General features: G+C 40.6%; 1 protein-coding gene and 1 long non-coding RNA gene across 2 annotated transcripts in view; one reads left to right on the top strand and one right to left on the bottom strand.

Moving 5' to 3' along the window:
• Adgrl2 (adhesion G protein-coupled receptor L2) overlaps positions 1-27,738 on the bottom strand; it is a 612,895-nt gene that overhangs the window by 473,158 nt on the left and 111,999 nt on the right. Inside the window, exon 2 of the mRNA XM_075981092.1 lies at positions 13,929-14,017. The gene's annotated coding sequence lies outside the window, so the exon portion shown is untranslated. The remainder of the gene's footprint in view (positions 1-13,928; positions 14,018-27,738) is intronic.
• The window catches only part of LOC142854806 (uncharacterized), a 91,655-nt gene that overhangs the window by 35,877 nt on the left and 28,040 nt on the right, over positions 1-27,738 (top strand). The window lies entirely within an intron of this gene.

Below are 27,738 nucleotides of genomic sequence, written 5' to 3'. Positions count from 1 at the left end.
GAGAGATTGGAAATATTACAGGCTGTTGCTAGGGAGGCCGAATGGTATGTACTATGGAAAGCAGTATGAGGCTTCCCTCAAAAATTAAAATTACAGTCACCATATGGCTCAGCACTGCTGGGTCAAATAGATCTGGCTAAATGAATTAAAGTTACGACGCTATAGAGAAAATTGTCTCTGCTCATTGCAGCACGAGACACAAAATGCAAAGCATGTGAACAACCTGAGTGTTCAGAGGCAACAGATAAAGCAAACAAAGTGAGTGCACACAGTGTAAGCCATTTTACCTCTAAAATTGGAATCTTACAACATATGACTTGGATGATCCTTGAGAATATTATATTAAATGAAACAAGTCAATTGCAAAGGGAGAAACCTTGAGTGATTCCATTTGGATGAGTTGTTGAAAGCAAAACTCAAGGGGTAGAAAGTAGAATGATGGCTGCCAAGGTTTAGAGGAGGAAACAATGGGGCATTACCATATAAAAGTGTGATATTTTAGTTCTGTAAGATGAATAAATTGTAGATCTATGTTGGGTGTGGCATTGTGCATATAGATAGTAATGCTACTGTCCCATAAAATGTTTGTTTATTTATTTATTTAAAGACAGGGTCTCATGTAGCTGAAGTTGGCTCAGGCCCACTAGGTAGCCATCTCTCAAATGTTGGGTCGCAGGCATTTGCCCCCTTGCTTGATTTTATGGGATCAAACCCAGCACCTCTCGCCTATGAGGTAAGCACTGCACTGTCTGATCCATATCGCAGGCCCCTTCAAGTATCTTAAGAGGGTAGATCTCATTGTAAGGAATCTTGCCACACAAAAACATTCAGTCACCATTGGCATGTTGCCATTCGCCAAATGGAACAGAGCGTTTGGATGGTATAAAGGTTGATTTTATGAATTTTTGCAGCTTGGCCTAATTGTACTTTTTCATAGATAAAAAGAAGTGATAATTCTTCTCTGACTGAGTTATTGTAAGAATTCAGGCCAATACTCTACGCTCACCAAAATGGCTGTATATTTGGTAGTTGTTGTTATGATCTGATTGCTTAAGACCAGTTTTGCTCATTGGGCATTGAATTTTAATTTGATGTCAGATCCATAGCACCAAGTTGAAAAGCACAGGCAATTTTCTCTCAGTAATGGGATCAATAAATTTCCAAGATGTAGCCTCTGTGGTGTGATGTGGGGCTTCCATGCAGTGGTATGAGTACCTGCTGTAGGCTGAAAGGGAGGAGTTAAAGCCACCAAAATATCCACCTGTCCCTTCTGATCTGTTTTATGTACAATCAGAGTATTCAAAAAACTCAGCACGAGCACATGCTTGGTAGTTCAGGACTTTATAATCTGTGCTACATTAAAAAACTTCCTGTCTAAATTTAAAAATCAACTAATTGTTCCAGAAATACATTTATTTTCCAAGAAGGAAAAAATTTATCTAAAGTTAAAATAAAATGTAAATATATGTGCTCACCCCAGGACATATTCTATTCTATGTCAATGGTTTGATTCTTGGTCAGAAACAAATTATTGTTGATAGCATTAACGCTAGTTAATGGATAAAAATCTTGAATCCTTGATGATGATAGAGAATAACTAATCCTTTTTAAAAAAGAAAGAGAAATTTAGGAAACAGTAAGCTAGCTGGTATTCAATAACTAGATAGCTTTCTTCCTGGGGCATTAAGAGTATCGGTACCTGGGATAGCGCATCTGCCAGTCATTGATTCAATGCCAGCACAGAGTAAACTGTGTGCACAGCTGGGTCCTGTGGAGGTCAGAAAAAGGGTGTCACATGCCCTGGAACTGGAGTTACAGGTGGATCACCATGTGGGTGTTAAGAATTTAACCCCAGTCCTCTGCAACAGTCACAAGTACTCTTAACAGCTAAGCAGTCTTTCCATCTCCCCAATCAACCAGGCTCTTTATACTCTTTTTTAAATTTAATGGGGGTGCTGGTGACAAATTCAGTCATCATGTTGTTATGACAAATACTGTACCCATTTCTTTCTATTGGTTTATATTTGTTTTCTCTGATTCTTTGTGCCTGCTCTCGGGACCCTTTCTTCCCTGCTGTGTGCCTTGTCCAACCTTGATATGAGGGTTTGTGCCAAGACTTTCTGCCTCTTGTTATGTTAAGTAGGGAGCCCTACTCTTCCCCCCCCCAAAGGATTGGAGGAGTAGCGAAAAGGGAGGTGGGTGAGAACTGAGAAGAATGGAAAGAGGGGAGATTGGTGGGTGTGGTAAGTAGGAGGAGAGGAAGGAGAGGCTGTAGTCAGAATGTATTGTATGAGAAAAGAAAAAAAAATCACATCTACTGGAAAGAGTGTTAGAGCCAGTGGGCATGGTGGACAAAGTCCTTTAAACCAACACGAGCAAAGCTCATATGAACTCACAGAGACGGAAGCAGCATGCACAGGGCCTGCATGGGCCTCAAAAGGTCTGCTGTGTATATTATGGCTTCCAGTTTAGTGGTTGTTTTTTTATAAATAGAATTCCTGAGTGTGTGAATATGTGGGTCTCTGATTCTTGTGTCTTCTCTTGGGCTCTTTTCTTTCTGTTGGTTTGTCTGGTTCAACTTCGATGTGGGAGTTTTTGTTCTATATTATACTTTATTATTATCTCCTAAAAGCCTGTTCTTTTCTAATAAGAGACAGAAAAGAAAGGGAGTGGATTCAGATGGGAGGGGAGGTAGGGAAGAGCTAGGAAGTAGAGATGGAGGGGGATATGTAATTAGGATATATTATGTGAGAAAAGAGTTTATTTTCAATACAAAGCAAAAAGAGAATCATGCCTATTGGCTTTGGATGGTAGCTCAGTTAGCAGAGTTCCTGCTTACTTAACAGCACAAACCCTTGATTCCATCCCCAGCACTAGACAACACAGCTCACATGGTACAAGCCCATAAGCCCAGCAGTTGGCAGGTGGAGGCAGGAGGCTCAGAAGTTTAAAGGTCATCCTTGACCGAATAACCAGTTTGAAAATAGACTACAGGAGACCCTGTTGCAACAACAAGAACAATGACAAGAAGAATTACACCTATGATAGAACTGGGAAATGGTGACATGCTCAAAAGCCATGTGCTGTAGAATGAGGAGAGCATGTTCCAAATGGGTAAGAAAACCATGGTGGAGCCAGAGGTCACAGAAAAGGAAAGCAATACGTGACTTCTGTGTGGAGGGCCTGGGGACAGACTGTGCTTGGTAGCTGAAGAACTTCCTGTTTGTTATCCATCTAGTCCCGCCTTCTTGCACAGTATCTCCAGGTGTTTTTCAATGAGGCACTAAACATCCCCTCATTGACTCAAGGAGGAAGCCTTCAGGTGGGTTTAATGCTGAAGATTAAGACTGCATTAAGATTAAGTCTAAAATGTACTGCCACCAATTAGCCCTCGAGTCTTTCTGTAAGCCTTGAATTTTTGATGCGATCAATGACACCAGTGGAGCCATCTTCTGTGCAGTGGTTATTAAAGATATAAAAATCAATACAAAGATGATACTTGGAAATCTATATCACAAGATAATGAATCACCATGAGAGCCCACTAAGAAGAATGTCAGCAAACCAAACAGAAGGCCTGTGCAGAACAAGGCATTTCATGCCAGGAGAATTGCAGCTAAATTTTGTACGAGACAGACATCCACAGACTGTGATTAAGGCACCGTAGTATGACAAGGTTTTATTAAGTTTAAGACACAAGTTCAACTAGGAAAGAGGCTCCAACAGAATTAAATGGGGGTGGGTGTCTTTTAAAGAGAAAGAATGGGACACAGCAAAGGAATCAGAATTGAGATGTAAGAATCAGAATTGAGATGTAAGACTGAGCCAATAACACCATGATTTAGCTTTAATTCATGACAAAATAGTATCAAACTTTCTCTGTCGGTAATCCTCATTCAATTCCTTTTAAATGAAGCATGATTTGCCTGCACCTTGCATCTGTAAGTACTGATTGCTGTTGGAGCTGGGTCTCGGGGCCTCACAGAATGGCCCAAATTTAATTTGAACTGGGGATTGATTCAGTTTCCTTCAAAGGAAGATTTTTTTCTCCTCCAAAATTGAGCTAGGGTCTGACATTGCAAGTTCATTTTTGTTTTCCCCTTGATCCGATTGTAAGTGACATGAGAACATTTATGGGCTTGGTTCCTGAGGGATGTCACAACATTGCTAATGATGTCACAGTGGTTAAGAACTACTCTGTGTCTTGGAAATTATGGATCACCTAACAAATTTTTCTTTTAGATTTATATATTTTTATTTTATGTTTAATGGATATTTTGTCTACATGTGTGTCTGTGCACTGTGTTCATGTCAAGTGCCCAGGAAGGACAGAAGAGGGTATCAGATCCTCTAGTACTAGATTTACGGGTAGTTGTGAGCTGCTGTGGGTACAGGAATCCAATCTGTGTCCTCTAAATGAGCTTTCAGTGCTCTTAAATTCTGAACCATCTCTCTAGCCTCTACCTCCATTATTTCTTTATTTTGGCTGCTAGGCAAAGAAGAAAAGGAACAGGCCTGCCACAGTTCCCACTCACTAAAACATTGTATATTTAATAGACACCAAATTTATGTCCGAGATTTTCCAATTTATAACTATGTAAATAAAATTTTATAGACAAGGATTAGGAGAGGATGTGTTTTTGTGTATATTGGGTGGTGCGAAAGCCATAAATGTTTCTGTTTCCTCTTCCTGAAAATGCGTGCAGGCACCCCTTTCTGCAGCTCTCAAGGGGGCTTCCCTTCAGGAGAGCGGGCTCCAGACCACTCAGTATTAAGTCCTTGACTGAGAAGTGTGGTTCTGTGTTCATCTGAAAATGCACTGGCTTAGAGAGGCAGGCGCTGATTCACAGAGACCTGTCATTGCTGTTCTTGGAGTCTTTTCATATACCCCTGTTCTGATGCCAATACAATCTCCAGAAGATGAGACGAGGATTAGTTTATATGATGGCATAGGAAGTTGGGCTTCTTTGCATTTTCATCGCGTGTTTTAGAGGTTGATTTAATCAGCTGTGACTATTGTGGAATTAGTTGCTTGTTTGTATCCTAGAGAAGTGAGACACACCCCCCTTTAACAAGTCTTTCCAGTTTTGATTTAATTTGCCCCCCCCCCTTCTGCATAGGTTCCCAAAGCAACGGAACCACCAAGTAGCATACAACAAGAGGAATTCAGTTTGACACAAATAAAAGGCGGACCTTTTGCTGGCAAGATCTGCTGTGATGAGAGATGTCTGTGGTTTAAGACACTGTGCTCTTCTGATTGTGCAAACATCTCGGATTGGCCTCTGGAACCCCAATTGCCTGGGGAACACTGCCTCTCTCTTCAGCTGCTCAGTTTTCATGTTCAGCTTTGATGATGTTTGGAAGGGAGTGTCCTAACCCTCTGTAGGAATCTCTTCCACGATTACTGAAATCCAGTCAGCGGTACCCAACAGCTCTGAGATCTGGTGCTCACAAAGAGCCTCCCTGGTATAGTCTTTAGATCCTATGAAACGCGTTTGCGTCTTGTGGCTAGGAAGCTTTTTAGCTCTTCTTGCATAGCAGGGTTTTTATATTATTATTATAATAAACATATTTATTAATTTACAAACAGTAAGTTTGGGGCATAACTCAGTAGTGAAGCTTTTACCTCTCATGAGTGAGGCCTGAGGTTCAGTTCTAATCACAGTACATAAAAAAGAAAAAAAGAGTGACTGCATTTAAAAGCTGGGTGTGATCGCTCATGCCTAAAATCATAGCCTGGGAAAGGCTTGGGCTAGAGGATTGCTGTGAGTTCCAGGTCAGACTAGGTTATGGAGTGAGACCCTGTTTAAAAGAGAAAATGATTTACCAGCAGTTGACGGTAACACGCTGTGCCTAAGACTGGGAATGCTTGGTCTCAGAGGACCCAGCCCAGGGAAAGGTTTCTCATTGAAAATTGTGTAAAACAACCTCTCTGAGGGTCACATTCTAATTGCTTTCAGAGAAAAGCTTCAATTTTGGTTATTAGATAAATACAAAGGACAAATATCTAGACCTGGGTAGAATAATCAAATATTTTAATAGGTGAAGGAGTAAAACAGCAATTGAGAGTAAAGACCTTCGTAGCAGACTGATTAAAACGTGAATTTTTAAAACTGTGCAGGTCAGCCATACAGAGAAAGTTAAGCTTTCAGGCAGTGTATGTTCACCAGATTAAAAACTGATGAAGTCAGAGAAAACTGGGCTGCGAAGGAAAGCAAGCTAGCTGGCAAGTGGGAGGTGAACCAGAAAATCTTATCTTTCATATAGCTAAGGTGTGTAAGAGAGATGGCAGAACTCACAGAGGGCATTTACCACATTCCATAAAGCACAAAATGTACTTAAAAAAACACATATAGCCTAATTTGGAAATTAAAAAAATAGAGATGTATTATTTTATCATGTATTATATAACTCAGTATTAATATATTCTTTGTTTCTACATAGTAAGAAACTGTTTCAAATGATTACAGAATTAGCACATGACAGAGGCAAAGAGAATTACCCAGGAATTATACAGTTGGCTCCATAAAGTTATATTTTTCTTTTTTCTTTTTTCTTTTTTTTTGGATTTTTCGAAACAGGGTTTCTCCAAAGCTTTTTTGGTTCCTGTCTTGGAACTAGCTCTTGTAGACCAGGCTGGCCTCGAACTCACAAAGCTCCGCCTGCCTCTGCCTCCTGAGTGCTGGGATTAAAGGCGTGTGCCACCACCACCTGGCTAAAGTCATATTTTTCTAAACAGACTTATAACTGAATACTTGAAGGCGTCTAAAAGTCAAGGCTGTACCAGGCCCTTTACAGCCACAGCTCCTGCTGTCTACTTGGCACCAACAAGCTGGGTAAAAGCAAATCTTAGGCTCTCTAATTTTGGGAGAGAGAAAGCAGGATTCAAAGTTACGTTTACACATATATCATATGTGTGTATATGTATATATTACATATATATGTATATATAGAGAACTGCAAATATTACATACGCATGTATATGCGTATGTAATATTTGCAGTTCTAGTTTGAACCCAAGGCCTTGCACATGCTAGGCATGGGCTCTACTGCTCACAAGATGACATACAACCTAAGTCACATCCTACTGATTAAGTAAATTAAGACAGTAAGACAGAGTGAATTGAGAAAAGGACTAGAAACAAATACCACAGAAGGCAAAAAATACTTCTGTTGCATGCCGACAAAAATGATTGTCTTCACATTTATTTCTTGTATATTTGGATATTTGCAAACTCTCTGCAATAGTATTTCCATCATTGTCAGAATTTTATTTTATTTTTTAAAAGGTATCAGTGAAAAGTATGAATCCCACCCCTGAAATGTCTGCAAATACAAAATGAATCCATTTTACCCCCGGCGATGCCTTAAGCTAGAAGGCAAGGTAATTTACATAGAAGAGCCAAGGTGTTTTATGCCCAATTAATTGATAAGGCTTTGAAAAAATTAGGGCTTCAGATCGGGAAGGCTGAGTGCAAGGAAGATTTGATAGACACAGGGGGAAACTGCAAGACCAATGGGCACTCCTCAGCAAGAAGAGGGGTTTGTGGGTAGCAGCACAAACACACAAAAAATGCAAACTGGCAAAATGAGTGGAGGGGGGTGGCAAATGAAAAATGACTAGGAGGGAAACTGGCCTTGAACTGTACAACAAAGAACCACAAACAGGATTTTGTCTTCTCAATGTCGAAATTATTCAAATCCATCGGGAAATCAGTTTATGGAATGAAAACAGCAATTGGATTCCTAGCCAGAGAGACGCCTGAGCTCCTGCCTTAAGCCATCAACACTGGGTTTGTCTCCTTACAACTGGATCTTTGACTTTCCCTCCAAGAGAAAGCACATAGACTGCTTTTACTCTCCCTAATTCACTTGCTCACTCAAATAGTCATTGATTTTTTTTTTCTGAATCTGTAGCCCATCTGCTTGCAAAATGTTCATTGACTTCATGGGACAGACCAGTATTAGTTGATGGTAATGTACATGCACACAATAAAACTGCCAACATAGTCATCTTCTGATACCTGAGTATAAAGAGAAGACACGGTTAGACAATAAGGAATGTAGGAGAGACTGAAAAAAACTGCATATGATGGAGAAAGCCTGGCCTTGGGTCACAGAGAGATGTGGGTTCAAATCCTTGTTTTGCTACTCTATTAGTTCTGATGTTTGATTAAATTATACTGTTGAACTTCATTTGTCTTTAAGTTAAGAACAGTACGTTATATCTAACATATATTTTGTGAGAATTGAAAAAAGTGTATGTAATTAGAACATGTAATGGGGTGAGTCCAAAACAAACTCAACATGGTAAGTAAGGAATATGATTGTCATCAAAACATCAGTCTGACTTTTTAAAATTGTTCTTTAGACACATTTACTTATTTAATGTGTTTGTTATCCTGTGTCTGTGTGCATGAACATGTGTGAAGGTCAGGGGAGAACTTTGATTTGGGAGTTCATTCTTTCCTTTCACTATGTGTCTCCTTGGCATTGAACTCAAGTTGGCAAGCTTGGCAGCAAGCTCATTTCTCCACTGAATGTCTCACTGACTTTCTTTTTATTTGTCCATTCATTCATGCATTCATTTATTCATTTTTTTCAGCAGTGGAGCTAAAAACCAGAGCCTTATGAGTATAAGCAAGATAATATTTTAGACCTGGAGAGATGGCTCTGGGATTAAGAGAAAGTTTGCTGCTCTTTCAGAGAACTCTTTCAGTTTGGCACCTAGCACCCACATCAGGCCACTTAAAATGGCTTACGATTCCAGCTCTAAGGTATCCAGTACCCTCTTCTAGTTTCACTCAGATGAACATACATAAAAACATAGACATACTCACACATGAACACACAGAAATACAAATCACAAATCACGAAGGAAGCCATCTTCTATACATCTTACGTGACAACATGGTCACTCCATACTGGTGTTCAGCACTCTAGTTATGACAGCATTGCAGTAGGCAGACACCTCCCCCTCCTCAAGTGGTAATAAGTTCTCTTTGGAACTTTCATACTGTTTTAATTATTTTAAAATTCACCCCAGATTGCCATAACCAACAACTCATTCCACTGTGCTATAAGATACAAAAATGAATCCTAATTTCTCCAAGTCTTTCTGTTCGTATAACCATTCCACCTCCCTCTTTGCCCTTCCTAGTCTCCAGCAACAATTGTTCACCTTCTCTTCCACCATGAGATAGACTTTTTGCTTGTTTGTGTTTTGTTTGGGGAGGGGTTACTTTGGCCGGTATTTTTTGGCTTCTGCTGTTGTTTGTATTGTTTTGAAAAGGTCTCCTTCTATAGCCCAGGTTGTCCTGGAACTCGCGCATAACCTAAGCTGGTCTAAATGCATGCACACCTATCTCAGCTTCCCAGGTTCTTAGACAACAAAGGCATGAGCCTCATGAGCTGTGCCCGACTGTGCTCTACTTTTAAATCACAACCCAGGAGTTAGAGAAAGGGCCACTGTCATTCCTACACTGTAATTTGACAACACATGCAATTTAAGATTCTATCATGAACAGACAATTTTTAGTTTTCTTTATATGGGTCAAGTTTTTTATTATTTACATGAGAATAATCTCACCCCTACACACACACGCACACACACACACACACACACACACACACACACAAAATCCCCTCCCCTTAGATGGTAAAGAGTTAATTCACAGAGCAAGGCATGAAAGAGACTCAAGAGTGTTAAGGTCAGTGGTACCTGCTTTACTAAAAGGGGGACTGGGGCAGTCCAGAAGGTAGTAGAAAGCATCCTGAGGGCCAAAAAATGGTGAAGGAAAGAGACCTCAGGAAGGATGCTGGTGGCTGATGGATACTCGCTAAGTCTTCCTTGAACTCATCCCTGTGGTCAAGGACAGGGAGCACTTGGACAGACACATCTTATGAGAGGGAGATGGATTTGGGCTTATGGTTGAAGGGACATGGCCAATTATGAGGAAATCCAGGTGGCCATACTGGCTTAATAGGCAACATGTCACATATTGCCTGATTAAGAAGCAGAGAGCTAGACGTGGAGGTGAGCTTACTGACCCCCGGCCCCTTGTAGTCTGTGTCTGCCAATGAGGCCTCACCTCCTAATTTTTGGCAGCTTCCCAAAACAGAACACCAGCTGGGGCCTAAACATTCAAACATGTGAGTCTGTAAGGACCATTTCACATTCAAACTATAGTAAACAGTTTTTGTTCACAGGACCACTGTGGAAAGTCAGCAGTGGAGGTGCCTGTCTGGGAAAGGATTTCCCCTCTTCATCCTGTTGACCATGAAAGGAGTCCCTGATTGCCACTAAGCTAGGGATTTTCACAGATGGATTTTAGGCCTTTTTTTTTTTTGCCTGCAGGGTCAAACACTCCTAGCTAGGATTTTTCTAGCTCTCCGGTAAGCTGCCCAGCTCAGTCAACTCCTCTGTCTTGCTTTCAGTGATGAGACAGTTCATGGCATACATACACAAGCATGTTGTCTCTTACAGTTTATCCCAGCAAAATATAGTACATCTAAACTCTGTTCCTTAAGAACCACAGGTTTCATAAAAGAATGTATCACTGTGGCTGAACATGCACATTCTTCATGTCTTGCATTTGAATATTTTTATATGCTGACTTTATTTGCACAAAGAAACCGCAGAGATCTCTGTATGAAACCAAAAATAAATTAGATTTAGTTTACATGTTTTTGTTGGAGAGTGGTGGTTCATCTCAACTGTCAGCTTAATGAGGTCTAGAGTCACCTGGGAGATGGAGTGCTGGGCACATTGGTGGGGGAAAATTCTCACTGGGTTAATTGATGGGAGAGGGCCTGCTCACTGTCGGTAGCACCAAACTTTGGATTCCACAAAAGCACAGGCATTTATCACACTCTACCTCTTGACTGCCAATGCAAGGTAGACACCTCACTCAAGTTCCTGCTGCTTCCGGTTGTGATGGGCTACGACCTGGAATTGGGTGCCCAAAGAAATCCCTTCTCCCCTAAGCTGCTTTCTTAGGGTGTTTTGTCATAGTAATAGAAAAGGAAATCAGGACATGAAGGATATACTCTTAAACTAACCTTCTCCTCTTGATGTCTAAGGAGTAGAAGACAGCAGATTTAGGATTGATGGCGTGCTAAATATTTTTGTTGCTTAGGAGTTTCTCTCTAAACATTACTCTCCAATTTTGGTGTTCTTTTTACCATTTCTTAAAATTATATCAAAGATCTTAGCCAGATAACTGCTAATTACCCTAAATCACTCAGAAAGTACCACTGACAATTTGGGACTAAAGCCCAACCTGCTCCCTCAACTCAACAGACATTTGTCCCTGCTCTTTATGTTGCCATGGTAATCAGTTTACTGAAAGAATTAGATTGAAAAATGATATTTGACTACTTTGCTGTAGAAGTTACTTAGAATTTTTAAAGTATTACATGAAAAGAATTGTCTTAATATTAACACAACTCTACATAATTACATTGCCTTCAATGTATTCTTTTAGGACATTATACATACTGGCTTATATTTACAAAATAAAACAATAAAAGAAGTATCTCAGAATCACAAAGGAGAGGAGTATCTTTTATTTTTATCAAAAAATATTTTACCCATCAACTTATTAGTAAGACTTGTACCTACTATTTCTATTTTGCCAACTTTGCCTTTTGCCTTTGACAATGAACATTAATATTGGCTAATACTATCCATTATGAATATGATCAGAGTATCAGGTTGGGTATAGCTCAGTTTCAGAGGATATATTTTGCATATATGTAACCTAAATTAAAACCCTAGGGCCATACACACATACACAAATTATAATAGTATGGTTAATCAAGACGATTATGATATCCATTTAGATCTTATTATACTTACTATTTTTGATAACTTAGTAGACCACTTATTTAAACTTAAAATATCAAATTCTATATTTGATTACTAATGAAAATATGTCTAAAATAAAGATAGCTTTTGCAATACATTTTAAGCAAAATAAATGGTACTTCTACATAATACGAACATTTCAATGGCATATGCTATTTTTTTGTTTGTTTACTTTTTGAGAGAGTGTTCCTCTATGTAACAGTCATAGCTGTCCTGGGAACTAGCTCTTGTAGACCAGGTTGGTCTCAAACTCACAGAGATCCACCTGCCTCAGCTTCCTGAGTGCTGGGATTAAAGGCATGTGCCACCACTACCCAACTGGCATAGGCTATCTTTAATATCATTTTTGGAAATAGCATGTGATTCATCTCTGTGTGCCCATAAGCAAGACAGTGACCAAGAAAAACATTTTAGAGGTGAGGAATGTAGGTCCTAAGGCAGTGCAAAGTTCAACTTTGCACTGAACACTGATGATGGTCTAGGGTTCTAAAAAATGGTGCCCCGTGTTCTTTTCTCTGGTTTGCTACTGCCAGTCCCTAAAGGAAAGCAATATGGAGGAATTAAGCCATGACTGTTCTTGTCTGGCTAATAGCACCATGATTTTGCTCCTCAGAAGAGAAGGAGGGATGTTGATAGAAACATGGGCAATTGGCAAGTTTACCAGAGAGATGAAGTCATTAGCTGTCCATAGGCTCATTAAACTCTAATGGTGGCCATAATCATCACTGTGATTTGGAAGCACTGCCTTCGCCCCCTGAAAGGCTTTTTGTTTTGCAGTCTCCTTTCCATTCAGCTTCCTGAAATGCTATGCCAATTGATGTTTGCATGTTTCCAAGATGGCAACGAGCCTTCTAATTGCTTCTCCCACTACACTGTGTGCTGGCAGGAATGCACCCCACTTTCAGATCACTTGATACCTCCTGTCACCTTGGGGCTCGCCAGCACGCATTCAGAGGCAATGGAATGCCAATTACTCTCCTTCCTGGCATTCCATGAAAACATGTTGCAACTCCTTTAAGGAGAGAGACATTTGTGAGTTTGATTTCTTTAATAATTCCCACAGGTTTAGAGAGAGTTTAGCCTGTGGGGGGTACTGGTTACATCCCAGTAACATCACCCACACCACTACTAAAATCTGTTCTATTAAATTAATCATGATATCCACAAACATCAATAATAGTAATACTGACAATGATCAAGTTTTCAGCCTATAGGAGTTGAGAGACAAACAGATGATTCAATGAGAGCACTGCAGCTAACCAGTAAATTTCATGCTTGCTATGCATCAGCAATAGTTCAAGTGTTCTCAATATACTGGCTTGATTGTGTTCTTCCACAGCTTGCCAGAAAGTCTACTGTTCTTCTCTGAGTTTGTAGACAAGAAACCTGAAGCCCATAGTTATGTAACTAGATAATGGCAGGACCACCATTTGGTATTAAAATAACACAAATTAAATTCAGGTTTGTGTCAAAGCCTAGACTTTTTAGTTGTTACAGATATAGCCAAACACTGTCTTGGAGAGGGGTCGCTTCTAAGAATTACTCTCACCAGGAAAACAACAGGCAGTGATGAACAGTGAGTTAGATGCATGAAACCTTCTCTTATAAAGAACTTCATTCCACTTTTTCAACCAGCATCTTCTATTAAAGCCTTTAGCCCATCCTATTCCATCAACCGGCATCCTTGGGAGAAGCCCAACTGGGGCATTTTATCCCTTTACAAAGGAATGCATTTTCCTGGCTTGCTGCTCCACACAATTCTAATGCATCTCTCCTTAACTGTGACTTGTGATGCCTGCTCACATTCCGAGGCCAGAGTGTCCTACCACCAAAAGAATCCTTTTTCACAAAACCCGGATATGTAGGCAGCCAACAGACAGCAACTAACAAGAAACCACACATTCAGTGACTCACATTTTCATCTCTACCTGCGACCATAATTTTACCCTGAAATAAAGGTGTGTTGAACGTCATGACTCAGAAAACCACCCACAGGCAAAGCACCACACTTGTACACAATGCTTGAATTCACAGGTAGCGAAAATCATAATGTGACTTACTTTGAAATTCATCGTTTATCACTGGAAACTATGTAGGCTCCATAGTCATCAGAATGAGTTGTGGAGTTTAGAGGAAGTGGCTTGTCAACCTAGAACAAAAACAACACCCAGCAGTTCAAATTCAGCATGAAAAGATCAAGAGAATTGAAAGTTCTCTAGTGTGCACCAATAAATGTTAGCTAAGTGTCTAGCTTGAGAGTCTAGGAATGAAGGTGGCTACTAATACGGAGGAATGCCAGGCAGCAGAACCGCCATGTTTGTATGCGATTTTGGAGGAATCAGCGAAAATGAAGAGAGCAAAGGCTACAAATGATTCCTGGAAATGAACAATGTAACTCAACCCAGGAGGGAGGAGCGTGCTGCCACCCACCTGGGGAGACAGGTTAATCAGAAGATCTATTTCACGCTTATCTTAGTCATTAGGTAGCCATTGATACCACCTGCTCACTTGAAACATACAAATCCAAGCCAGCCATCAGCAAGCAGATACCACGCTGCCAAATCCCTCCTTTCTGCAGAGTGACAGGAGGACCAGGGCCCAACTCTGACCCCGAGAATCTGGGCATCTGCTCCTCTGGCACACACAGGTGTGAGGATGAATCAGAAATCCAGCCTCCATGGGCAGGGAGTGGAAGACAGACATGCCGGAAGACAGGAGCTATGTAAAGTGAAAGTCAACTGGAATTCCAGAAATATTTAATGCATTTAGTGACGTTTCTCTCCTCTGAACTAATTCTATCCCTCAGATCCAAAGTGGTGATTCTCTAAAGACATGTAGATAAGATACAAATTTCACTTGTTAACTCTACTCATTTTGAGAACCTCTGACTCTTTTAGGTGTTGACTACTCTTTCCCAAAGAACTGGGGAAGGCTCACTTGTCTGGGCAAGTTGTCAGCTGCAAATGACCAAGATTCAAATAACTACTTGGAATTCCCAAAGGAAAGCCAGTACCTCCTCACCAGTAGAAGAGGTGAGGAGGTACTGGCATATTGGTAGTTGAACTTTTCCTGCAGTAGCTACTACATGTTTTTTTCAGCTTTTTCTTAACTCCTGACTTTCATGGGAAGTGTAGGTACTAAGGGGAGGTCATCAAAGTGCCTTGCCTACTAAGGAGAGGTCATCAAAGTGCCTTGCCTACTAAGGGGAGATCATCAAAGTACCTCACCTAAGCAGCAAAGAAATACTCATGGCAGGCTCTCCCTTTTTGTATCTTGAGACAAAGTCTCTTATGTGTCAAGCTGGCCATAAATACTTGATTCTCACTGCCTCTGATGCTAAAATGTTGAGATAAAAGATGTGCACCACCATACCCGACTCTCATTTTCATCCTCTCCTTCCTTCCTGTTCTTCCTATAAAGGGAAAGCATGACATCTTAACGCCATGCACCGTTAGTAACTACGGCCAGTTGAGGGGTCAGCAGTTAATTGGTCTCAAGGAACGTCTTTCTGTCAGCTTTGCACACTCTTATTCTAGTCTGAATTACCTTGTCAGTGGTAACTTGCTAACTCGGGAAGGAAAAGGCAAAGTAAGTTGTTTACCTTGCTTAAAGCTCTGGGATGGCAGCCGGCTAGTTAATTACGGTTCTCCTGCTCCTTTCTGTCTCTGGGAGCCAAAGTATCATGTGTAGCTTCTGAATACTTAAAATTCATTCCTAATTAAGCAATGTGTAGATGGATGGATTTTCTATCAAGCGAGTCTCAAACCTGTAGCAGAAAATGAAGCAGCATTTCTGGCCCGAGACAGAAATGAGGTTAATCAAGATGCTGCCTGAGAATCTACTTTCTAATAAAAAGACTTCCCTAGCAGTTTTCTAAAGTGCAAGATTCCAAGATGGGCTAACCTTTTGCATATTTTATTTTAATATCTGTGGGGCTGCGGAATTAATCCAGGACCTCACACTTGCTAAGCAGATTTTCTACCAGTCAGTTATAGTTCCATCTCCTCATTTATATAATTTGAAGTTGTTTATTGAATTTAAAGATGATAGTAAACTTATATATCTCTTATTCTTTGTTTCATGTGAAATGAATTGAGAAGAAGCAAGAAAGTAAAGTTTTTGAGACCAGAATAATTTGAGAGGTCAATATACACATGATAAGTCTGACATGAATTGGAAGATATAAATAAGCACATTCTGAGTTCAAACACAAGACAGACAGGGAAAGTGAGGACTGGAGAGAAAAGACTCAGTGGTTAAGAGCACTGACTGCTCTCCCAGAGATCCTGAGTTCAATTCTCAGCAAACACATGGGCGGCTTATAATCCAACTGTAATGAGATCTAGTGTCATTTTCTGGCTTGTAGGGACACATGCAGGCAGAACATCATAAAAGAACATCTTTAAAATAAAAATAAAGAAAGGGTAGGCGAATGAGGTTAAAGGGTTTGACCTTCAAATGGTGAGTAAACGGGGATTGGGGATGTAGGTCAGTTTGTAGAGTGCTTTGAGTAGCATGCACAAGGCAAAGTTTAATCCTTATCTTCTGCTCTGCAGAAAGTGGAGCTTATTGCTGCCTGTCTATAATCTTGACACTTGGAAGGTGGAATCAATTGTATGGCAAGTTCAAGGTCATAAACTGAGTTACAGAGTGAGTTCAATGGTAGCTCCATATAATAATAATTAATAAAATGAAACGAAATGAACTATTCAAGAAAATGGTTCTTTAGGATTTTCCCCCAAATTCTTACTTTTTCAATGAAGTTGGCCACAATCTCCCCAATTCAGCAATTGCCCTGCCTCAGCCTCCCAAATAGATGATATTACAGGTACTACTTTCTTCATATTTTGAAATTAGTTCCTCTTAAAAAATTTCCAAGCTCCAAACAATAGATAACATTTTAATACATTAAGGCTAATGAAGATAACTACTTGATTCATGTAATGGTAATATTTGTGTTTACCAATACAGAATGAAGACTCTAAAAGCCTAGTAAGAAATAGTGTTCTTTAAACTATAATGTAGGCAGGTTTTCAGGAAGAATGAAGAAACAGTAAGTTCCCAACACTATGAAAGCAACATTTTTCATCTGCCAAATGGAAATGCAAATGAGCAAAATGATGGGTGAACATAGAGAAGAGCACACAAATCACAAAAGATATTCAAGAATTACAGCAGTATCAGTTTAGAAGGGAAAGTCTCTGGTGTTCTTTCTTCTGGAGGAGAGGCACGGGAAAAGATGGTGGGTTTTGTTGTAGTTTTTTGAAACAGGGTTTCTCTGTGTAGCCCCGGCTGTCCTGGAACTCACCATGTAGACCAGGCTGACCTCGAATTCAGGAACCTATCTGCCTCTGTCTTCTGAGCGCTGGGTTTAAAGGTGTGTGCCATGACCACCTGGCAGGAAAAGCTTTTTAACTAAATGGGGAAGCCTTCAGGCTGCCTTATTTCCAAATAAAGACATTTTTACCTTCCAAAGTTTTAAGCAAACTCCATTGTCTTAAATGTGTACATCTTGTTCTCTTGCTCTCCTGCCTAGACTGTGGTGGTGACATGTCTGGACCTTCCCTTGAGGAGCAGGGCCAATTCCACTCTATCATCTTGCATGACACAGCCTGAGGAGGCTTTTGCTATCACCACTAACGCTGTCATTTCTCCAATTAAAACAGCTCTTAGAGTATTCTGAGCTGATTGGCGTATTCAGAGAAAGAAGTTTGCCCTCTTAATTGAGGGCTTGGCTCTAGGATGGGGACATTAACCAATAGGCAATCAGTTGGGAACAGGGATGATTATGTTTGAGCAGAGAGTGAATGGGCCAGAAATCCAATTTTGGCCCATGAAATGTCTGTAGTTTTAATTAGAGTGAGGATAGAAAATAAATTTAATCAACAATTAATTCAACCAATAATGTCAGCAATACTTACTTAAAATATAATGTTATTCTGAAGAACAGTATGTCATATCAATAGTATACCATAACTATATGATAAAAATGAGGCAATGAATAGTAATTAGACTATTTAGAACAACCATTAATTAGGTATTTAAGATGCAGAAGTTAAGAAGTTTGTGAAGGTCAGTGTTCGCATGGCAAGGAGACAATAGTAACATAAAAAAAAACAGAGAATGTGCATGAGGAGAGATTCAGGCTGGGGGAACTTTTCCTGGTATGTTTAAACTGTGTCTAAGGTTGGGAAGATTGGCCGTGGGCTACCGTGGTCTGGAGAAGAAGGTGATTAATGAGAACCTACATGAGATAGTAGCAGTGGGAAATAAAAGGACTCAAAATACCCAAGAAGTATTTCAGAGACAGTCAGTAGGAGTTGGCCACTGCTGAGAAGAGCAGTAAAAGGAGAAGGGGTAGACATAGATAAATTAGAAACATGGGCCCTACAGTAGAAGCTGGGAGGCTACCAGCAAAACTGCAGATGTTCGAAGGAAAGAGCCAGTGTAGAGAGGTGATAATGAACGTAGGTGTGATCCTTTCTGTTTGCTGTGTCAGAAAGTCTCATGGGACAGCAGCAACAGCCACAACCACAAGGTTATAAATTAGGAATTGAAGAAGGATGAAAGATTTCAGCGTCTTTCTAATGTATGAGGTGGTTAAAGCTGAGAAGGTCTAAAACCACCAAAGCTAAAGAAGAGAGTAAGCCTTCACAGAAGTGGGGATTCTGGGAAAGAAGGCAGCCCGGTTTGAGGGGAGGTGAGCGGGGCTGGTGGCAGACTCTTTTCACTACTGTAAGCCCTTAGCAGGATTTACTTAAATTTAATTAAATTTACTTAATTTTCATGATGGCCCTTAGGAAATCAATTTTGTTGTAAACTCTACTTCATGAATTAGAATCTGGAAGGGCAGAAAGTTTGCAAAGGCCACATCTTATGCCTGGCAGAAGCAAACTTCAAGTTTTATTCTACTTGAGAGTCCCTGTCCTTGACAACTGTGCACATGGAGAAAGCAGGGAACTGGTTGTTGACTTTTTACAGCTCTGACCATTGAACCCAGGGCCTCAAGCATTCTGAACAAGCACTCCACCACTAAGCTACCCACTCAGCCCAGGATGAGCTAGTTTTCCAAAAAGAATTGCTTATAACAAAACCAAATGTCCTACAGATTATCTGCTCAGAGTTCATTAGTGAAATGAGTCCACTCCTGGGGCTACAGTTGACTGGAAGAGGCCTAAAAAGCACAGGTGAAAGTGGAAGTTTTAATAGTATTCAAATAGCATCATGAAAAAGAAGTGTGCTCCACTTTCAGCAAGTACTCATGCGTCTATTGCGTTTATTGGAGGGGCCCAGGCCTCTTGTAAGAGGGAAAGGGAGAAGCTATCAGGAAAGACTGCCCTGCCTTGGGAAAGTGATATTCATACAGAGACTATCTTAGTTGGGGTTACTATTGCTGTCATGAAACAAAAAGCAACTTGAGGAAAACAGGGATTATTTGACTTACGCTTCCATATTCCCGTTCATCATCAAAGGAAGTCAACATAGGAACTCAAGCAGGACAGGAGCTGATGCAGACAGCATGGAGGGGTGCTGCTTATTGGCTTGATTTTCATGACCTGTGTATCCTGCTTCTTATAGAACCCAGGACCACCAGCCCAGGGGCAGCACCATCTACAGTGGACTGGGCCCTCCTCCACCAATCACCAATTAAGTAAATGTCTTACAGGCTTGCTTGCCTACAGCCTGATTTATGAGACATTTTCTGAGGTTCCAGTCTCTCAGATGACTTTAGCTCGCATCAAGTTGAAGTAAAATCATCTTCACAGAGTTTCAAAACCTTTTTCCACTTGTGCTCTTGTTTCACTGGAGAAAATCATATACCATCCTGGGTGTGTACGTATATAAAACAGAAACACAAACCAGAAATATGGCTCAACAGTAGAGAGCTTGCCTAGCATGTGCTAGACCCCGAGTTCAATTGACAGTTTGTTAACAATAAAAAATAGAGTTAAAACATATATCATAAACAAATAGAGTACTTACTGATAATAGATCCCAAAAATGTTATAAAACAATGCTTTCATATACAGATAATTACAGCATTTAGTAAAGACCAAAGGAAGCTTGGATACTAACGAGATGGGTGAGCTCATTTGTATTTGCGTGCAAACCAAGCCATGGCTGGCTATCTGGCACTGTAGGGCTCACAGCAGCTTCAGTGTTTCCCAGTGCTGATTAGTGTTGTAGTTTTATACAATGCTAGGACCAAGTCTTCAGATAAACACATCATAAAGAAGAAGCAATATATTTAGGGCTGTTTCAGAAACTACAGGAAGTCTAATCCCAATCCCAGACCAAAACATATGTGATGATTTGTGTTTTTTAACTCACATCAGCAAGCCAAACAGTAATTTTAAAAATCAAACAGTGTGACACAATCCCTTCAGATAAACTAAGCCTTAGGTGGTAAGGAATAGCCATAGAAAAACATGAAAAACTTTGGTTTTTCATTGTTAAACCAGTATGCTTCTACAGGAGCAGAAAAGTTTGTATGACCCAGACAAACACTGAAATGCATAGCATCCTGTTGTCTCCTAAGGACTATCCTTGTTAGGGCTACTATTGCTGTCATGAAGCATCATGATCAAAAGCAAGCTGGGGAGAGGTGAATGCTATTCTTGGTTGTCAACTTGATGACATCTGGTATTAACTAAAACCCAAATGACTGGGCACACCTGTAAGGGATTGTTTTCTTACTTAAAACAGTAGGAGTGGAAAGATCCACTTCTGATCTGGATCAGGTGGGAGGATAAACCTTTAATCCAGATTTTTTTTTTGAGGTGGAAAACTCCACCTTTAATCTGGACCACCCCTTCTGCTGGCAGCCTATATAAAGAGAGTGAGAAGAATGCCCACCCTCTGCCTGCTTGCTCTTGCTTGTTAGTAAGCCCATTCCTTCACTGGCATCACAGTTCATTTCATCAGGATTCTGGCATATACTGATGGCCAGTTGAGACATTCAGCCTCAAGGACTGGTTCTTGGATTACTGGATTCTTGGCCCTCCTGTTCATAAGTAGCCCTTGTTGGATTAATTGGACCATAGCCTGTAAGCCCTTCTAATAAATTTCCTTTCTATATAGAGAAATTAATTCTGTAAGTTCTGTTCCTCTAGAGAACCCTGACTTTTCCAGTAAGGAAAAGGTTTATTTGGTTTATACTTGCACATTGTAATAGTCCTTTATTGAAGGAATTCAGGGCAGGAACTCAAACAGGGCAAGAGCTGATGCAGAGGCCATGGAAGGGTCCTGCTTACTTGCTTGCTTCTTGTAGCTTGCTTGGCTTGCTTCCTGACAGAATGCAGGACCATCAGGTCAGGGGTGGCTCCATCCACTGGGCCTTCCCCCATCAATCACTTATTAAGAAAATTCCCTACAGGCTTGCTACAGCTAGATTTACAGAGGCATTTTCTCAACAGAAGACTATAGCTTGTGTTAAACTGGTGTAAAACAAGCCAGCACAGGAGCCGAGGAGGTTCAGGCAGCTTTGCTATTAGTGTGTGTGTGTGTGTGTGTGTGTGTGTGTGTGTGTGTGTGTGTGTGTATGTAAAACCCTGCATAGTACAGTGTATGCTGTGCTCAGGACCAAGGCTGTCGTGAAGCCTCATGATGCAGCATGGGCCAGCACTGCCAGATACACCTTGTACTCATATTCTGTTTGATTCTGAATTGATTTTTGTCCGTTGTGTATTCAGTAACCTTCAGTTGCACAATTTCATACACATGACTCAGAGTTTGAGATGCCATGAAGACATGTGTAGTGAGCAGGAATGAGCAGGCGATAGAGTCAAATGTCACCCATTTGAGAGCCTTTAAGCAGAAATACTTAGGGATCCAGTTTAAAGAAATCTAGGACAAATATATTGGGTAAAGGACCCTAAGGATTTTGTGCTCTATTCTCAACAGGAAGACACTGAAGGGGTAATAATTATACTTCAGAGGGTAAAAGATAACCACTTAAATTCCATAGCTGCTAATGGAGCCAAAAGTGAGCTCAGGTTACATCTATGCCCATCTCACCAAAATTCTGAATGAATGAAAAGCTTCCTACTACAAATTCACATCTTGATCCACAAGCATGAGGCAGAGAGAACTAACTGAAAATGACATTGGCTTTTGACACCTCAGACCCTGACCCCAGTGACCCAACTTCTCCAACAAGGCTGTACCTACTAATTTCTCCCAAACAGTTCCACCAACTGGAGAACAAACATGGAAATGTATAAGCTTATGGGGGGCATGCTCATTGAATTCTCCACATCCCATTAGTAATTATCTATGAATATTTACCATGTTAGCTACAAATATGGTATCACAGTAGATGTGGAAAGACATGATGTATATCAGTCTCAATGGCATTCATAACTCAGAGACAACAACACTTTAAGAAAGCTCAAGTATGAGTTCCATCCTGGTCTCAAAAACAATCACACCAATAGAAAATAAAATTGTACCACAACAATTAGAAATGACTAGTTCTGTATTTTGTTTGTTTCTAGTGTAAACCTCTATTCTAAATTTGTGCAATTTAGTTTTTAATAATGGATCTCTAGAAAACAAAGCACTTTCCAATATCCTGAAATCAAATGATTTTGACTGGTGCCAAGGTTCCTCTATCAAGTCATTCTTGGGCATACATTTTAGTACCCTTGTTTTTTCGTAGGGGGAAGAAAGTTCCTGAAATTTTAGATCAAACCTTTCTCATGTCTGTCCACACATCTCACCATGTTTATCAAGGTTTATATTGAATAAGTAGAATGCCAGGATATTTTTCCCCCAAACAGGCCAAGCGTAGAAGCTGGTGAGAGAAGAGGTCTATGAAATACCTTCCATGTGGGTACGAGTGCCTTACAGAAAACATGCCTCACTCCTCCCTTTTCTTGTGTTCCATCAAGAGAGCAGGAGTCTCATATCAAATACAAGCTTATAGCTTGGATCACAGCTAAGTTTATAGCCTCTGTTCCCATTATCATTCAGCTCTATTATTGTCATGTAGCCTCCTCTTTAGGAAAAACCAGTGGACCCTAAAATAAAATGATCACAAGCATGCAAATGAAGGTAGCTGAATTCTCAGGCTTTGGCAGTGTTGCTTAAGTTTGAGATGGCCTCAGAAGGGACAATCATAATATTTTTCTGGCTGTCTTATCTTGATTTATAATTTGAATCTCCATAAATGATAATAGAGAGGGCAATTATCAAAGAAATGGAAAGGGCAATTATCATTAAATTGAAAACACATCACACATCCAACACGATGAATGTCGGAGCTAAAAACAGATTTTGTGGATCTTGCAACTGTTCCAGAGGAGCTTAATGGAGGCAACTTTGTCTCCCACCTCCTCTAATTAGCCAGATGACATTGGATATATCCCCCCCTTTCCTTTCCCTTGGATGAAAACACAAGAGCTGTTCATCTAATCTGCCTAAATAGGCACACTACTGAGGATACATGAATAGAAGAGACTAAAGCAATTGTCTACTGAGTGTAAAAAAATTTTCCTGATCTCTCTCTCTCTCTGTGTGTGTGTGTGTGTGTGTGTGTGTGTGTGTGTGAACTCAGGTGAGAAGGCTATAGTATGGGTTCAGAGGTCAGATAGTAACTTCAGGTGTCAGCCTTGGCCATCTACCTTGTTTTAAACAAGGTCTCTTCTTTTGACTCTTCGTGAGACAAGCTGTCTGGCCAGAGAGCTGCTGGGGATTCTGTCTTAGCTGCCAGACTCATGGCAGGAGCCCTGGGATTGCAGACACGAGGTGTGTGGCTTTTACATGGTGTCTGGGAATTTGAATTCAAGTCTTCATGCCCGTGGGACAAGTGCTTTACCAGCTCAACAATTTCCCCAGGAGCAAGCAGAGTTTTCCCTCTGAAGAGGGGTAAAAACAGCCGACTCCTCTTGTGGATACTGATGTGACTCCAGGGGACACCCTTCTCTCTCTACCAAATCTTGCAATAAATGAGCTTAAGTGAGGCATCCACGTTTTGTTCATGAGGATAAATAACAGACTGGGGGCTGGAGAGATGGCTCAGTGGTTAAGAGCAATGGTTGTTCTTCCAGAGGACCTGGGTTCAATTCTCAACATGCACATGGCAACTCCCAACTGTCAGCAATTACAGTTCCAGAGGATCTGACACCCTCACACAGACATACACGCAGGCAAAACACCAATGTATATGAAATAAAAATAATAAATCATTTTTAGTAAAGATAATAAATAAATAACCATACTGGACATCGGCATTACCGTAAAAGGCCTTTGTCTGAAATAAGTCAAATGAGTTATAATCTGAGTTCCAGGCATCAGTTCTCATGAGGAGGAGACTGAAAAGAACAGGCAAGTGTTGATGGACTCTGTGATCTAAGAAGATGATGCTGGGGGCTGGGGATCAAAACACTGAAAACTACTTTCATTAGCTCTTCGGTACGGGAAGAGTAGTTATTTCATGGATTCCAGAGTCTGCTACAGAGGCTCTTTCTCACACAATTTGATCCAATCCGGTTCAAGTAGTGAGTAACTAGAATTCCCCTTCTTTTCAAAAGTAGTGTTCACTAAGTAGCCTAGGCTCTGGCCTATTGATGTTTTTAATGTATGGGTGATTGAGTAATGGTCTGGGCATCGGGAAATGCCAGTGAATTTCAGTCATTTCATTGTGGGTCTCTGCTCTTTAAATTTGTGTCTACAAATAAGCCCAGCAGGTGTTTCTGGATAGTGCTTGACTAGATGGGACTGGTTTACTTGAGGGCAAAGGACCGTGGGTGAAGTCGGCAGGTGTGGCTGTACTAAGTTACAGATCTGGACATTATGGTAATGGACCAAAAGTGAAATGAAATTGTTCAAAAGTAAAAAGGAAAGAAAACTCAATTGGCCTTTATCTGTCAGTTACATTAAATATCTGCAATTTCAGTGTTTCTATCTTCTCATGTCAAATTGTCTCTGGGCCTGTCTTTGTAAGTCACCCCCCAAAACAGATCAATACAATTTTACTATGCTCAGCATGACTACTGAAGTTACATTCTCCTTCAGATCAGAGGCCTGAGCTGTGCCTGCTGGTTTGCTTATTGGAGTATTGAGTGCATGTTGTACAATCCACCAGCCGGCGAGATGTGACATCCATACTGGATCGTCTTCTGTGAATAGTTCTCCAGTGAATCATCCTGTTTTTTTCCCCTCACTTTCATCCTCCCCAGATTCCATTGCTAGCTAAGAAATACTTCATTTTCAGTTTTTGGAGGTTCTGAGTATTGGACTAAGCCAGTACTAGTACCCCCACTGAGTTGTAATGCAGAAAAGAAACTGCCCACCATGAATTTATAGAAACACATTCTTGTATATCTGTCATTCACCTTGAATTAAGTATCTATTTCCTTATTATTTTGAGGGACTGATTCTTTTGACCAATAATCATATTTTAAAATATCAAGAACTCAAACAAAAACAACAAAAAGCAGTGTATTTTCTTTACAATTTCCCCACTGAGAATCTGGGAATGCAACTCAGTAATAGAACACTTACCCAGAATTTCTGTGGCCCTGGGTTCAAGGTCCAGGACTGAAAAAAAAATTCCCCCAAATTTCTGAGTGTTTTGAATTTCCTGAACTCTTGTATGGCAGCTGTTGCTAAGTGATTTTTGTTATGTGTACCCTCCCCAAGGCTAAGGAATTTCCCTTGAATTACAGGAAGTCTCTCTCTCAATATGACATTTACTTCCCTTGATGTCACAATTTCTCTTGATAAGTATAAACATTTATTTTTAACATGGTTTTAGATCTTATTTAGTATTTGCTTTCAATCCCGTGTCAAGGACAGATGGAGAAGAAAGGTCAGCTTGTGGGTCAATGCACTCACACACTGAAAGTGGAGTTAGTAAATGTGAACAATACTGTTTTCGTATTTTGTAATGTCTTGAAATGTCAGAGGAGTTTGTGAAAAACAGAACAGGAGAGAAGAGAGAGAGAGAGAGAGAGAGAGAGAGAGAGAGAGAGAGAGAGAGAGAGAGAGAGAGAGAGAGAGAGAGATCTTACCAGAAGTATAAGGGAAATACAATTCATGTAAAAATATTTCATGAGTAATATTTTGGAAGATTGATGCATTTTAAACAAGTTCTGTTTATCATCCCATCCCTCAGATTTTACAGCAATGTAAAAAATACTTTATTTTCATTTTTTTGTGGTTCTGAGTATTAGACTAAGCTATTATTTTCCCACTGACTTCAACCAATAAAAGCAACACATATACAGAAGGACTTCCCACATGAGTTCACAGTTTTTGTCTTGGAGTCTTCACATCTTTGGGGAGTGAAGAAATACTTTTTCTCTGCATAGGAAGGAAGAAATACTTTTTTTTTTCTGCATGGGAAGGTTTTCTCTGAGTAGGAAAACCAACAAACATGTACATATGGACACACACACAGTACACACACACAGACAGAGAGAGAGAGAGAGAGAGAGAGAGAGAGAGAGAGAGAGAGAGAGAGAGAATATAGTTTGGGCAAGATAGAAACCCATTGTAGGATAAAGTTCTAGAAGATACTAGCTGATTTCTATTGAGTACATGTTATATGTGTGACACACTATTCTGATTCATTGTAACAGTGAATTTGTTTAGTTCCACCCCTCTCTCTGTAGTTGGTGCTACATTTATAGTAGGTAACTGCAGTGAAATACAAACCAGATATTGATCAGGTTGATGGGTAGAGTGGGGCTGAGGCAGTTGGGCATCTAGTTCTCTTTACATTGTCCGACTCCTTTTACCTGGTCTTGAAGTCCTAAGTGCTTGGTCAGACATCAGAAACCCATGCTGTGAGAACATTCCAGTCACAGTTGGTACAAAGCACAGCTCTCACTGCAAAAGGAGTAAGACTTTTCTCTCGAGATGACATGACTTGGAAACATGGATTTGGGTTGCAGTGAATAACATCTCAACATGGAAACAGTTTTATGAAGCTTTGTAGCTAAAAAACAAAGGGAAGTCGTAAAGCCGGGTGGTGGTGCATGCCTTCACCATCCAGAGGCAGAGGGATCACAATGAGTTAGAGGTCAGACTGCTGTACAAAGTGAGTCCCAGGACAGTCGGAGCTAACAGAGAAACCCTGTCTCGGACACCATCCAAAATTCAAAAACCCCAAACCAGAAGTCATAAGTCAAGCCATTTTGCAAATGCTTTGACAGGAACGTTAGCTTCGGTGAGTGACAGCAAAGCAGGAAACAGTGTTCTACAGATTTCAGGTGTTGTCTGATGGTATTCTTAGTTTCTGAATTGGTGGAAACTGGTAGTTTGTTAAGTCAATGTGTGCAACAGATTTCATGTGACAGTCTCAGGAGCGTGAGGCCAGACACAGAGACGGATGGTGACTGAGCATTAAGTGATATTCTCACTCTGGGTGTGCAGCTTGGCAGCGTAGTTTTAATCAGTTAGCCCTGTATACTCCGTAATGTGGGTGTGCTTTCTTCCTGGAAACTTCAGTTCATGCAATACACAAAGATCAGGTTTAAACTGAGCCCTGACTAAGTCAGGCCTGGGAAGGAAGGATCAATACTGCAGCTATGCCCCAGTGTGATCTGCGCAGCAGAGCTCAGCCCATACTTAGCAAACTGAGAGGTGGGAGGAGTTGAGTTCTCTAACAAACTGTGCTTCCCAGCGCTTGAACTGTGCAGTGGCCAGTTGGAACAAGTGGCACGTTCTCTTCATAAATGGGCAAAGCCAAGGGAAGGGAGGGTGAACAGATAAATGAGCCACATGGCAGAGTCTGGTTTCACACCTTGCCAATGACTCTAGGCATCCTTGAATGTACCACGAAGGTGCTGGCTAGTTCCCGGCCCATTTTCTGTATGGACTCACAATGGTTAAAAGTGACCCACCAGTGTCCTGCCAAGGGTG

Source organism: Microtus pennsylvanicus, chromosome 7 (assembly GCF_037038515.1).
Source record: "Microtus pennsylvanicus isolate mMicPen1 chromosome 7, mMicPen1.hap1, whole genome shotgun sequence".
Classification (NCBI taxonomy): domain Eukaryota; kingdom Metazoa; phylum Chordata; class Mammalia; order Rodentia; family Cricetidae; genus Microtus; species Microtus pennsylvanicus.
This window is presented reverse-complemented; position numbering and strand designations above follow the sequence as displayed.